We start from the raw sequence: 15,045 nt of genomic DNA on the forward strand, positions 1-15,045 counted from the left end.
TTTCAAATGACTGAGGGGTAATAATCCCACTGCCATCCTGCCGCACCCCTATAGAATCATTGCTTTGGGTATATTGACTTCCTGCGCTTGATTATGAATCATTGGTGTAGCCTAAGTTTTGCCTTTTATGATTTGATAATTAAATAAGGGTGTTTCTTGCAAGATTGGAAGGCAATTTGTTTCTCAAAACATTGAGTTTAAATGATAATACTCTCATTATTGTAGGCAAAGCTGACCAGGTTTTGGCTGTATACACTGATCTCTCGGTTGCCATACTTTAATTCCCCTTCCCATTCCCACACTGACCTTTCTGTCCTCGGCCTCCTCCACTGTCAGAGTGAGGCCAAATGCAAATTGGAGAAACAGCATCTATTATCTCGCTGGGCAGCTTACAACCCATGGCCCATTCATATGAATATTAATTTCTCTAACTTCAAGTAACCCCTGCATTCCCTCTCTCTCCATCCCTCCCCAACCCAAGTCACACCAGATTCCCGTTCTCACCTAGCCAAACACCTAACAATGGCCTGTTTGTTTCCTTTATCATTTTTACTTTTTTGCTTATCTTTAATACATTTGTTCTATATCTCCCTACATCATCGTCTATATCTCTTGTTTCCCTTGCCCGTGACTTTCAGAAACATCACCCATTCCTTCTCTCCAGTGATCCCGCTGAGTTACTCCAGCATTTTGTGTCTTCTTCGGTTTAAACCAGCATCTGCAGTTCCTTCCTACTCATATACTCTTTAATATTTGCTGGCATGCTGAAACAAAATTGTGTGTAGCCTTAAAGGGCAAACAGCTATCCTGAAATAAAAGTAGAAAATGCTGGAGATACAGATCTGAAGTGGAGATAGTCAATAGTTTCATTTCCTAGGTAGAAATATCAGCAACAATTTGTCCTGGTCTAACCACATTTATACTATGGCCAAGAAGGCACACAACACAATACAATACATCAACAGCTCTACTTCCTCAGAAGACTAAAGGAAATTCAGCATATCTCCAATGACTCATCTATTTCTACAGATGCTCCATAGAAAGGATCCTATTGGGATGCATCATAACTTGGTTTGGCAACTACTCTGCCCAAGACTGTGTGAACATGGACATAGCCCAGTGCATCATGGAAAACCAGTCTCCCCCACCTTTGCCTCGGAAAAGCAGCCGACATTATCAAACATCATTCATACCCCAATCATTCTCTTTTCTCCCCACTCCTGCCTGACAGAAGATACAAAAGCTTAAATGTATGTACCACCATCAGATTCAAGAGCAGCTTCATCCCTGCTATTATCAGACTGTTGAATAGACCTTTCATGTGCTAAGGATGAATTTACGATCTTCCAATCAACTTCATTGCGGCCCTTGCACTTTTTTTCAATCTGTACTTTTCCAAATAGTTGCAATTTCATTTCTGCACCATTTCCTTTGTATTTTTGAACCACCTGTTCTCATCTATGCCTTGACTGTACTAATGTTTGGTATGATTTGTCTGGATGGCATACAAAGCAAAGTCTTTCCTTGTATTGTACTGTATTGCATATGTGACCATGATATACCAATGAAGCATCCTTGGAGAGGGAAATAGGGATAATAACATTCCAGATCATTGACCCGTTTATATTTGAGTGTTTGTTCCTATGGAAGGTCAGTGAACTAAAAGTTAACTCGGTTTCCCTCTCCACAGATGGTGCTGACCTTCTGGATATTTCCAGCATTTCCATTGTAGTTCAGATTTCCAGTACCTACAGTTTTGTCGTGTTTTGAAGTAGCTATGCTTCTGAATGCCCTGGAGACAGAATGCCCTGTCTCCATAGACTATTACAATAATAATGTATGGATGAGGACAGCTTTTTAAACTTCCTAACTTCATGCATTTCTGATCCTTTAACACCACGTTGTGATCCTCACTGGCCTACTCCTCTACTGTAACATACATTTGTACAGAATATAGCGAGGCATGGAGTTATACAGCATGGAAACAGTCCCTCTTGTCCAACTTGCCCTTACCAAGCAAAATGTCCCATATACACTAGTCCCACCTACCTGCATTTGGCAGGTGTCCCTCTAAACTTTTTCTAACCTTGTACTTGTAAAATTATGCCTTTTGAATGTTGTTACAGTATGGTGCACATTCAAGTGTCACCATTTGTACGTCCTGCTTAACAAGGCAAACATATTCTTTCTGACTGTCTTTTTGATGAAATGTTGACCCAAGATTCTATCTCTTTAGTCTGACAGTCTCAAGATACATTTTGAACTACATGGGAATTCTCCTCCATCGATCTGGATCATATTCTTTCAATTACCCAAATGGAGAAGAATGTGACCTGATATGCTGCCTGCCCATTCCCTGCCAAGATGATGACTGACCCGCTGAGTTCCTCCAGCACTTAGAAACACACGGATTAATAAGCAATGATCGACATAGATTGAGAAAATTATGGCGTTGGAGTAACGCAATGCATCAGGCAGCGTTTGTGTATGGAACGGGCAACTTTTTGTGTCTAGACTCTGAGACTGCAGGAGGGTCCCGGTCGCAATGTCATCTGTCCATTCACTCCACAGATGCTGTCTGACTCTTTGAGTTTCTCCAGCACTCTGTTTGGCTCAAGATTCCAGAGTCTGCAGTCTTTTGCATCCACAAATTGAGGTCACATCAGTAATAGAAATTGTCACGGAATTTGAATTGCATGCCATTCACAGGGCTCCCTTTAAATAGCTTGTTCATCACTATCTTCCTGTTGCACCTTTGCTTATACAAAAGCCTGCACGAAATGTTCTGGCTTTGTTGTCTAAACAGCTGCAAGAACCATTTTAATTTAGCTTTAGGCATTGACCTCGTGCAAATAATCCAGGGGAAAGTCCACAATGCAGGCAGGCGTTAACAGGGAATTTACAAGATTTGCAATTCTCGAATGACAGAGTCAGCCGTCGTGCAGTGGTCCCGGGATATACTCACAAAGCTACATTTCACCCTGATTTTCACAGAAGCATTGAATTTCCTTACACTATCTCCATTCCTCAGTAGCTCCAACAAGAAGGATATCAAAGTATCAAAAATGCAGAAGAACTTTCTGCAGTGCATCACATTGTAATGGACAAAAATCATCATCTCTCACTGTCTGTTTTATTTCATTACATGTAACACAAAACATGAAACAAAATCGGCAATGCTTCTTTGTAAATTATTAGTTTGCAAGAAATTTGACTCATGTTGTTGGATCCTTAGGATGAAGTTACATTAACTCTAGAGCAAGTAATAACTTCACAGAAAACATAGCCTGTTTTAATATGTTAGCCTGGTAATACTCATCAATATTTTAGTCGTCAAAAAAATACATGAAATATGCAGATCATTTAACATGAATAAAGCAACAGTATACTATGATTATCGCTCAAAACCTCCAATGCATACTAATAAACATATTTTTTACAAAAGCGTCTAATAGTTGTTCCAAAGAGATTGAATGGTTTCATTAAAGCAAAATATATATACAACTAGACAATAACAGCAATGACATAATCAAGTACTATTCACTTCCTTGGAATCAATCATGCAAATGCAAAAATAGGAATGATTTTGAACTTGGACTGATTCCAGTTTAATATATCCTTGGTAAAATGAAATATATCTGAAGAAATTTCATTTGGTTTCTGCAGCAAGGTATTTTTGAATTACCATGACTACTCATGGAAAAATAAGATTTAATTCTTGCGTTAGCACCCTTCTTAAAACTAACTTTGAGAGGACAGCATTAATAAGTCACTTGGGAGGTACAATGGTGAAACATTCCTTTAGGAAAAGCAATAGGGAGTGGCAGTGATGAACATTTGTAAAACTCGACAGCAACCGTGTATTAAAGGAGGTTAGGATGATGATCTAATACTTGTATCTGCACCCATGTACAACACATAAGGTACAAATATACTGGCATCTACTGCGAAATATGTCAGTTGCAAAGATTGTGCATCTGTAAACATAAGACAAATCTTCAGATCCAAAACTACCCAATAAAATTAACACTGGCAAACAAATGTGGGTGAACGTAGCTGTGGAAATTGAGCAATTCATACTGCAGACTAATTGCTACTTAAGGGAGACTCTACTGCTTCTGCTACTCGTGTTTTTGTAACTCTGTCTACTGTGTAACAATCCAGATAATCACACATCTACCATGCCATCAGTCATAATTTCATAAGTCCCTGGAGCAGAATATGGCTATTTGGCCCATCAAGGCGGCACCGTGGTGCAAGGGTAGAGTTTACAGGACTTACATTGCCAGAGATTCAGGTTCGAACCTGACTACGGGTGCTGTCTGTACGGAGTTTGAACGTTCTCCCCGTGACCTGTGTGGGTTTTCTCCGAGATCTTTGGTTTCCTCCCACACCCCAAAGACGTACAGGTTTGTAGGTTAATCGGCACGGTATAAATGTAAATTTTCCCTAGTGTGTGCAGGATAGTGTAAGTGTGCAGGGATCGCTGGTCAGCGCAGACTCGGTGGGCCGAAGGGCCTGTTTCCGCGCTGTATCTCTAAACTAAACTAAACTAAACTAAACTAAAGCCTACTCCATCATTCAATCATGGCTGATCTATCCTCGCCCCATAACCCCTGCCACCCTTTTTTTTTTTATCATAGGATATTCAGAGGACGGACATAAGAATTTTCACCCTTTCGCCCTGAACTATGGATTGCAACATAGAAGATAGAGCAAATAAATCTTCATTTGAAGTCTAATTTTAAAGAGAAAATGATTGGTAACTTTATACATCTTGTAACAAGTAAAGAAAATTCTATTTCAATGTGTTTTAAGGATTATTTTTCATTACTTAGTTTTACGTAAATAAATCAATTGTTTTAGTCTTAAATTGTTTCTAGGTCTGATAAGATTTATATTCTGGAGACAAGGAACTGCGGATGCTGGAATCTTGAGCAAAACACTTGGTGCTGGAGTAATTCAGTGGGTTAGGCAGCGTCTGTGGAGGGAATGGATAGGTGACGTTGTGGGTTGGATTCAGTACTTTGTGTTTTACTCAAGATTGTCTAGACATCGCGATACATTCCAGGAGCCCACATTGTGAAGGAAGAGTTCTCTAATGATGCATGAGTTCAATTAGGATTAAGCAGATATGGAAAATAAAGGGTGGTGTTGAATAACAGGGGTTCACAAGTTTCAAAGACAGATGTGTCTGGTGATGGTATTTTAATGATGTTCATTGGACAATCAACATTGACAAATGGAGAAATGGCCCTAGTCTTTTTGAATAAAGGGAGTAAAATGGTAAGAATAAATGTTGTCAAATTAAGTAATTTTGCTCCATGTAAGTTCTCATTGGTTGAAGTTCACTCATTTTGTTCACATCAACCAAATATATTAATCATTAACCACTAATGATTTTGTTTATCATCAAGACACTTCCACTGTAATGGAATTAAATATTATGAAATATTCATTTGCTTCCTTGTGTAATATTTAATCCAGGTGTTTCATTCAAGTGAACATTCCACAAGAAATACTGTACTAACACTGTTTATCTTTATTAATGTCAGTTTATTATTGATTGCATTGTTCATGTATACAACAGGCATGGAATGTTCTGAGATTAGCCAGTGCCCTAGTCTAACTGCTTCCCTCCCTGCCAGATCAATACTTGGTTGAAACAATCTTCCAGTGGCAGCTTGGTCCACAGAGCCGGCTCCAGCTTGATTGATGAAGAATAACAAGTTCTGCCCACAGAAATACTTTAGCATCTGGTTAAGTCACACCCTCCCTCAATACCTCGCAACCCTAAAACCTTCAGTGAATGCCTCTCAAATTCATAGCCATGGAAAATCTATTAGATAATTCCATGCAAAACAATTTAAATTATTATAAATGTACACAGTTGTATGAATCAAAATATTTAAAAATACCTGGACATGTTGAAAACGTTTAAATATATTTTATTTAATTAATTCAAGAAAAGTAAATGACCTGGACTTATCTTTTCCTCACACTGTTGATCCTCTCTTTTGAAATGAATGGAGTCATTGAACCTGTCCCAGATTTACACTGGAGCAGATTCAGTGGAAAGATCCCCAAGTGTAATTGCAGAAAGTTGGCATTCCACCACGTGCTTGACTATCGCAAAGTTGCTCTGATACATCCTGTCTATTAAATGTAGAACACGCCAAACTTTTGCATTACCAGATCATTGCCAATAATGAGCAGAGTGATGCCATTAGTAGTGCTATCAAGCAGTACCTATCATTAACAAGAGACTGCAGATGCTGGAATTTTGGAGCAAAACACAATGTGCTGAAGAAGGGTCCCGACCCGAAACATGGCTTCACTATTCCCATTCCCAGAAGCTGCCTGACCTGCTGAGTTCCTCCAGCACGTTGCGTTTTCCCTACCATTAACCCACTCACCAGTACTCAGTTTGCAGTTCACTAAGACCACTTAGCGGCAGATACATGCAGTATCTTCGGCCCATTGATCTCCAACTGTTTCATCAAGAGCTGAATTTCGGAGGTGAGATGAGAACAAGCTACCTTGTTAACAGGAAAATCAACTGCAGATGCTGGAAATCTGAAATAATAACACAAAGACATTGTCAGCAGGCCAGGCAATATTAGTGAAAAGAGAAACAGTTAACATTTCAATTCAAAGACACTTCATCAGGATTGGGAGCTAGAGATAAGAAAGTTGCATTTTAGCTAAAATGGATGTGGCAGGATGACAGAAGGGATGGAGCACTGGAGGCCCTAACTGAGAGAACGAGGCCCGGATTGTCCTGCGTTTAAGGGCCAGTCAGTCGCATGGTTTAATGCGAACAGTTAGAGGTAAAACCATAGACCAGTGTAGTATGTTGCAAGTAGCAAGGCTGTGGAACAATCCAGCAGGTCAGGCTGTACTCATGATGAGTGGGAAGTGGAGCCATTACCACAGATGGATAACTTGCTGCAGAAATAATTTCTGATACAGTAAAATCATTTCCTGAAGTTGGAAATGTTGACATTATTTCTGGAAAGGCTGACAGAAGATGAGGCAGGACCTACACAGTGAATGGTAGGGCTCTGGGGAGGGTTGTAGAGCAGAGGGATCTAGGAGTGCAGGTGCATGGTTCCTTGAAGGTGGAGTCACAGGTAGATCGGGTGGTCATAAAGGCTTTTAGCACATGGCCTTCATCAGCCAGAGTATTGAGTATAAAAGTTGGGAGGTCATGTTGCAGTTGTATAAGATGTTGGTGAAGCTGCATTTAGAGTATTGAGTTCAGTTCTGGGCACGAATGCTATAGGAAAGATGTTGTCAAGCTGGAAAAGGTACAGAGAAGATTTATGAGGATGTTGCCAGGACCAGACAGTCTGAGCTATAGGGAGAGCTTGAGTAGGCTGGGACTCTATTCTTTGGAGTGCTGGATGATGAGGAGTGATCTTACAGAGGTGTATAAAATCATGAGAGGAATAGATCGGGTAGATGCAAAGAGTCTCTCTGCTCAGAGTAGGTGAATCGAGGACATAGGTTTAAGGTGAAGGGGAAAAGATGAGAGGTAACCTTTTTACACAAAGGGTGGTGGGTGAATGGAACAAGCTGCCAGAGGAGGTAGTTGAGGCTGGGACTATCCCAACATTAGGAAACAGTTAGACAGGGATACGACAGATTTGGAGGGATTGGACCAAACATGGGCAGGTGGGACCAGTGTAGCTGGGACAAGTTGGGCCGAAGGGCCTGCTTCCACGCTGTATCACTCTATGACTCTATGAGGTGTTGTTCCTCTAGCTTGCAAGGGGGTTTGTTTAATAATGCAGGAAGCAGATAATTCAGAGTGGGAATGGAATGAAGTATTTTAGTGACAGTCAACAAGGAACTCTGGGTCACTCCTGCAGATGGGAAACGGACAGTCTGGAAATCCACATTTGGTCTCTCCTCATTATGAGCACCTAATGCAGTACGCTGTCTTTGAGGTGATAAGCCAACACAGAATTCCGCAATTTACTTTGGTGCATAAACATCTTGCCACTCTTTCCATTTTTAGTTTAGTTTAATTTAGTTTGTTGTCACGTGTATCGAGGTACAGTAAAAAGCAATGTTGTTGCGTGCTATCCAGTTAGCATAAAGACTATACATGATTACAATCGGGCCGTCTACTGGATAAAGGGAACAACGTTTGGTGCAAGATAGAGTCCAGAAAAGTCTGATTAAGGATAGTCCAACGGTCTCTAATGAGGTAGATGGTAGCTCAGGACCGCTCTCTAGTTGGCAATCTTAGAATGAATTAAGAAACGGACATGAAATTTACTGATCAGGGAATGAGTTTGCTGATTTTATTGAACATTTTTATAATTGTCAATAAGTACAGTTGTCAAAAAGTACAGTTCTGCATCGCGTGGGGTACAATAATTAGTGTTCTTTCTTCTGGAAGAGGTACAAAACTCACCATGACGTGTGTGATATTTACTTCAATACATAGTACAGGAAAGTCACCTCTTGAAGCATTGTAGTCTCCTTAGAATGGAGAAAAATATATATAATTCATAGATGCTGATACAGGAATAGGTCAATTGGCCCAAAGTTCTGCTCTGCCATTCAATAAAATCATGTCTGATCCAATCCTGGTCTCAATTCCCCACCTACCTGTTCTTGCCCCATATTCCTTGCAGTTTAAATGTCTGTCAACCTCTGCTTTGAATATACTGAATGGCCTTGCCCCATAACTGTTTTCATAGAGACTTCCAGAGACTCTCTGAGAAAAGAGATTCCTCCTTACCTCCAAAGCAATGCCCTCTCGTCCTAGATACAAGGGGAAACGCTCTTGCACCCTTCACCCTGACAATTTCCCCTCGAGGGGTGTACGTTTCAATACGATCACCTCTCATTCTTCCATACTTCAGTGTATATAGCCCTCGCCTGCACAGCATTTCTTCACACATGAACCCCTTTACCCCCAAAATCAACTAAGTGAACCTTCACTTTCACACCCAACTTTCTTTGAGTATGCAGGTCAACCCGAGTCTGATGAAGGGTCTCGACCCGAAACGTCACCTATTTCTTTTCTCCAGAGATGTTGCATAACCCGCTGAGTTACTCCAGCATTTTGTGCCTATTTTCAGTCCAAACCTTTACTCAACGTTCTAAGTGTACTGTAAAGTTGCAGCAAAACTTAACGTTCTTAATTTATTATTGCATTTTCACACTCATTTTTGTGATTCATGGATTCGGGGTCCTTGGTCCCTTTGTAACTCAGCATTTTGTAGCCTCACCATTTAAATAACAATTTGCTTTTTCATTCTTCCTTACAAAATTGACGTTTTCCCAAAAAAGACTCCATCTGCCAATTTCTTGCCCATTCATGTAACCTATCTATATCCCTTCAGGACTTCTTTATTTCCTTTTCACTGCTGGCTGGCCCATCTATTTTTGTGCTTCACTCTATTATTGGAGTTCTTATGACACCACCACTTGGCAGTAAATTTACATGAGAAACTATTTCCGATATACGTTCACTGACCTGCAACATTAAAATCTTTCTCCACCTGTGCTCCATGACCAGCTGAGTATTTCTAACACATTGTCGTTTTATTTCAGATTTCCAGCATCTGCAGTTTTTTGCTTTTTACAATTATTTTCCTACCTCTTCAATGGCTCAGTTTAGTTTATTGTCACGTGTGCTGAGGTACAGTGAAAGGCTTTTGTTTCATGATAACCAGTCAGCAGAAAGGCAATACATGATTACAATCGAGTCATCTACAGTGTACAGATACACGATAAGGGAATAAGAAATGTTTGTTGCATGATGCCGTACGAACGCATGGTCGGTCTGAAGGCCTATATATGTTCAAATGACATTTTTAACCTACTGTGTATCATCTAAGTTTCAGATTATGAAAGACCTGCAGTGTTAAATGCCTAAAATATTGAATTATTACAATGGGGAAACTGCTCCAGTTTCATACAGGAATATGAGCGAAAATTATAATACAGGATAAAGGGATTGGCAGTTTTTTCTCAAATTTCGTTTACTCTTAAATAGCAGACAAAGAGAAGAATTTGGCGCACACAGCCATGACAACATGCAATTGAACCATCCTACCTGCTGACTATTCTTCAAAACTGATTCAGACTGAAACACACTTGAGAATAAAACATGCACAGATTTATCTCAAGTTTCCATCTCAATGTTGAAATTCAATTGAATTCATTCAACCAAGTACAGGATATGCATTTAGGATTCAAATCAGTCAAATGTCATGGTTCTCAGGGAAGTTCATGCAAATATAAATGAATTTTGAATTGTTATGTTCTATGTACTTTCCATTTGATCTTATTCATGGACTTCTGTAAGTGTCCATTATTGCATGCGTTGTAGAAACCGTGCCGTGATCCATTGATAATGATTTATATTCATTGATAAATGATCCTTATATTATTTTATTGATGACGTGGGTATTTTGACCCAACCAGGCAACAACTGTAACTACAGTGGCATGGAGAAATAAGGAACTGCAGATGCTGGTTTACATAAAAGACTCAAAATGCTGGAGTAACTCTGCGGGTCAGGCAGCATCTCGGGAGAACATGGACAGGTGACGTTTCAGGTCTGGACCCTCTTTTCTGGCAAGGGGTCCTCACCTCCCAGTGACGACCCCTTCTCCCATCTACAACGTTCCTCTTTGAGGTCTGAAGAATGTCCTGACCCGATCCATGTTCTCCTAAGAGATGCTGCCTTACCCGCTGAGTTACTCCAGCACTTTGTGTCATTAACTGTAATTGTAAGCATCCCCAAAGAAAGAAAGAAAGAAATCAAAATGGCTAAACTTAATATCCACCAGAATGAGCGGGTGTATTACGATTAACCTGCACTGGTTGATTAGACAGCAACCTGACCAATGACTTCACTAGCGAATGTAAACATGACTTCAGCTCAATGAGTGACTATCACCCACTACAAATTGCCCGTCCTGCTAAAGTAGGAGGTATTGGAAATAATTAGAGTCAGAGTCATACAGCACGGAAACAGGCCCTCGGACCCAACCTGCCCATGCACACCAAGATGCCCCACCTGAGCTAGTCCCATTAGTCTGTGTGTGGTCCATACCCCTCTAAACCTTTTCTATCCATGCACCTAATCCTACAGGCGAATCTGTCTTGTGAAGAATGGTCCCATGAGGTAGAAAGTGGGTTCCACGCAGATTCATTTGTCCAATGCTAGCAGTCAGCCTCTGAAAACTAGATGCAGATGGAAAATACTTTTACATGTAGTGATCTTTCACACGTGGTCAAATCACTTAAAAGTATCTTTAAATGCTATATCTATAAAAGGGTGGTGAGTGTATGGAACAAGCTTCCAGAGGAGGTAATTGAGGCAGGGACTATCCCATCGTTTAAGAGACAGACAGGTACATGGATAGGACAGGTTTGGAGGGGTATGGACCAAGCACAGGCAAGTGGGACTAGTGTTGCTGAGACATTGTTGGCCGGTGTGGGCAAGTTGGGTCGAAGGGCCTGTTTCCACACTGTATAACTCTATGACTCTATCTTATTAAGTGCACTGTTCTCTTCAGATCCAATTCATTGCACCACACTATTATAGTTAGTGTCATAAGGCACAGAAACAGGCCCTTCAGCACAATGTCCATGCCAACCAAGGACATCTAAACTAGTCCCATTTGCCTTCATGTCATACCAATGTGCCTGGCCAAGTGTCTTTTAAGTGGCTAATCTACCAACAATTTCTATCAAACAGTTTTGCTCCCTACATTCAAATGATGCACCACATCTTCATGCATGTAACTTAACAACAAGCCACATTACTCAGTGTGCAAACAATACCGGTTATTCAACTGTGACAGTCGTATCATGCACACAGACCGCACCGTATGCACACACATCTATCTCACCATGGAGGCAACATGGTGGGGAAGAGCAGTGCCAATATGTCTCAACCCTCATGGAAAAAGCAGGATTGGCCACCATTGGGATACCTATTGACACCTGTGGCCAGCAGCTTGGCTGAAACCATTATAGTTAATCCTCATTCCCACACTCTTCCTTGCCTTCATTATGGCACGACAGCATAGCTGAGCAGCATGGTGGCGCAGTGGTAGAACTACTGCCTTACAGCACCAGAGACCCGGGTTCGATCCTGACTAAGGGTGTTTGTCTTTACAGAGAGTGCACGTTCTCCCCGTGACCTGCATGGGTTTTCTCCGAGATCATAGGTTTCCTCCAACACTCCAAAGACGTACAGGTTTGTAGGTTAATTGATTTGGTACAGATGTAAAAAATTGTCCCCAGTGTGTGGAGTAATGTTAATGTGCGGGGATCACTGTTCGGCATGGGCTCTGCGGGCTTAAGGGCCTGTTTCCGTGCTGTATCTCTAAACTAAACTAAACTTACTGCAAGTTACAAGCTGGTAATTGTGTGAGTATTCTCTTCATCGAAGCCAAAGGGCCTGCTTCTGTACTGTAGAACTCCATGAGTCTCTCGGAATCTATGAATTAAATAAGCTGGGCTATTTTAGCAGTGGCGATGAAGACTGAGAGGTGTCCATATAGAGGCTTATAAAATGATGAGATGCATTGATATGGTAGATAGCCACAGTCTTTTTTTCCCAGAGGAGGAAGTCTAAAACTAGAGAGCGTAAGTTTACAGTGGGAGGTGAAAGATCTAAAGGGGATCAGAGGGGCAAGTTTATCACACAGAGGATGGTGGGAGATATGGAACAAGCTGTCAGAGGAGGTTGTAGAGGTGGGTATATATGCAGCATTTACATGACATTTGGACAGGTACACGATTTGGACAGATCACACACAATCTCCTTGAGAGGTCTCGTGTGAGACTTTTAGTGGGAGACTGCAGCAGAACAACAAAGTGCTTGGTGAATTGGGACGCCCGAGGTCCATGTGAAGGAGCGTGGTGGTTTGGTGTAGGACTTAGCAGGCGACCAGGGGTGTCCAACCTTTCCACATGCAAATGGTCACCAACGCATTTCGTGCACTTGTGGTCCCACCAAGATGGAGTGCTCCACACCCTAGTCACAACTTCCATTGCCTATAAAAGCAGAAGCTAGCTACAGTCTGAGAGCTAGAAACAAGGAACTGCAGACGCTGGTTTACAAAAGAAGATGCAGAGTGCTGGAGTGGCTCGGCGGGTCAAGCAGCATCCCTGGAGACTATAGGTAGGTGAGGTCACTTATCCACGTTCACCTGAGATGCTGCCTGACCCACTGAGCTATTCCAGCACTCAAGGTCTGAGGGCTGCTATTGTAGTTTATACTGGCTGTGGATGATGGTTTGTCCTGGAGGATCTGGCATACTCCAGAGAGCTATATTTCCAATGATTGCAGGGGTTGTTGAGCAGTGGTTGCCGGGGTTTGGTAGGGTTTTTGTGGAATACAAACCAGTTGCCCTCTCACCCATTTCACTGTTGCCTGTAAGCCAGCTCAGGCAGCTGCCACTCGCATCTACACCCTTTCAGGGGCCTGACATGGATATCATCCTCCATTGTCATTGCCACTCTTCTCCACTTCTTCTTCTTCTTCTTCTTCTTCTTCTTCTTCTTCTTGTCATCTCACTACACTTTTCCAAGCCACTGCGTATCGCAGGCTCTGGCACATGGGTTGAAGACCTTGAGATCTTCTGGTTTGCAGGGCTCTGGGAGGAGGGGGCAGGTAAGTGCTCCATTTGAGTTGCATTCCTGCAGTCACATTTTAGTTGGTCCATCATTGTTCCACTGCAAGTCAGGAACATTGCCCTAGTCATGTTGAATCCACTTGGTAATGACTGCATTGGGACTGCAGGATAACTGCAAAGCATCGTGATCAGTAAAGTCTGCACCAAAGATAGACACAAAATGCTGGAGTAACTCGGTGGGTCAGGTAGCATCCATGGAGAAAATAGGTGATGTTTCAGGTCGAGACCTGACGTCATCTATTCCTTTTCTCCAGAGATGCTGCCTGACCCGCTGATTTACTCCAGCATTTTGTGTGTATCTTTGGTGCAGTTCCTTCCTACACAGCGAAGTGTGCGTGCAGTGTAACACAATTTGACATTTAAATTTGGTTTGGATTTATCTTGACAATGTGATCAAATGGATGCACTGATGGTCAATGGTGGAGAGAAGGCAAACTGGGAGCTGTTGAATAGGGAGTAGCCATTGCAGTCACATGTATTGTCAGACAAATTGGGCAGCTTCTTCTTTCACCTTTCTCCACATGTTCCTAGTTCTTAGCTCCTTGTTTTATAGTTGATAACAAGAGGTGACCCCTCAAGATGACGAGGCCATGCGCCATAGTTATGAGTTAGATCATGTCGTACTGCTTAGCGACATCAACTGATTGCCCAATGCATTACTCTAAACTTTACTCTAGGCTTCAGAGATACAGCGTGGAAACAGGCCCTTCAGCCCACCAAGTCCATGCTGACCAACAATCATCCCATACACTCACACTATCCTACAACTTCCAATTTTACAGGATCCAATTATCCTACAAACCTGTATGTCTTTGGAGTGTGGGAGGTAACCAGAGCACCCAGAGAAAACCCACGTGGTTACATGGAGAATGTACACATTACCTTTGCAGTGACCTAGTGATGGTGCACTATATGTTTTTTTCCAATGAAAGATCACCATGAATCCTGATAATTAAAGTGTAGTTTCAGTGCTAATGGTCTACTCGGCCAGACTTAGTGCCCAGCGTGGCTCTCACTCCACACCTTTCCCCATTGCTCTCCTTTCATATGCCATGGTCGCTCAGATGCAGCTGTGACAATGGACAGCGCAGAATGCTATCCTGGTGGGCATTGAATCTGCATAAGTATGATCAAGAACCCAACGGATTTTAGTTTAGTTTAGAGATATTGAGTGGAAACAGGCCCTTCGGCCATGCCGCCAGTGATCGCCCCATGCACTCGTTCTATCCTACATGCTAGGGACAATTTACAGAAATATGTACAGACAGCACCCGTAGTCAGGATTGAACCCAGATCTCTGGTGCTGCATGGCAGGAACTTTACCACTGCGCACCCCCCCACACACACCCCACCCCACGGATTTAGG

The sequence above is a fragment of the Amblyraja radiata genome, chromosome 13 (genome assembly GCF_010909765.2).
Source record: "Amblyraja radiata isolate CabotCenter1 chromosome 13, sAmbRad1.1.pri, whole genome shotgun sequence".
Taxonomy (NCBI): Eukaryota; Metazoa; Chordata; class Chondrichthyes; order Rajiformes; family Rajidae; genus Amblyraja; species Amblyraja radiata.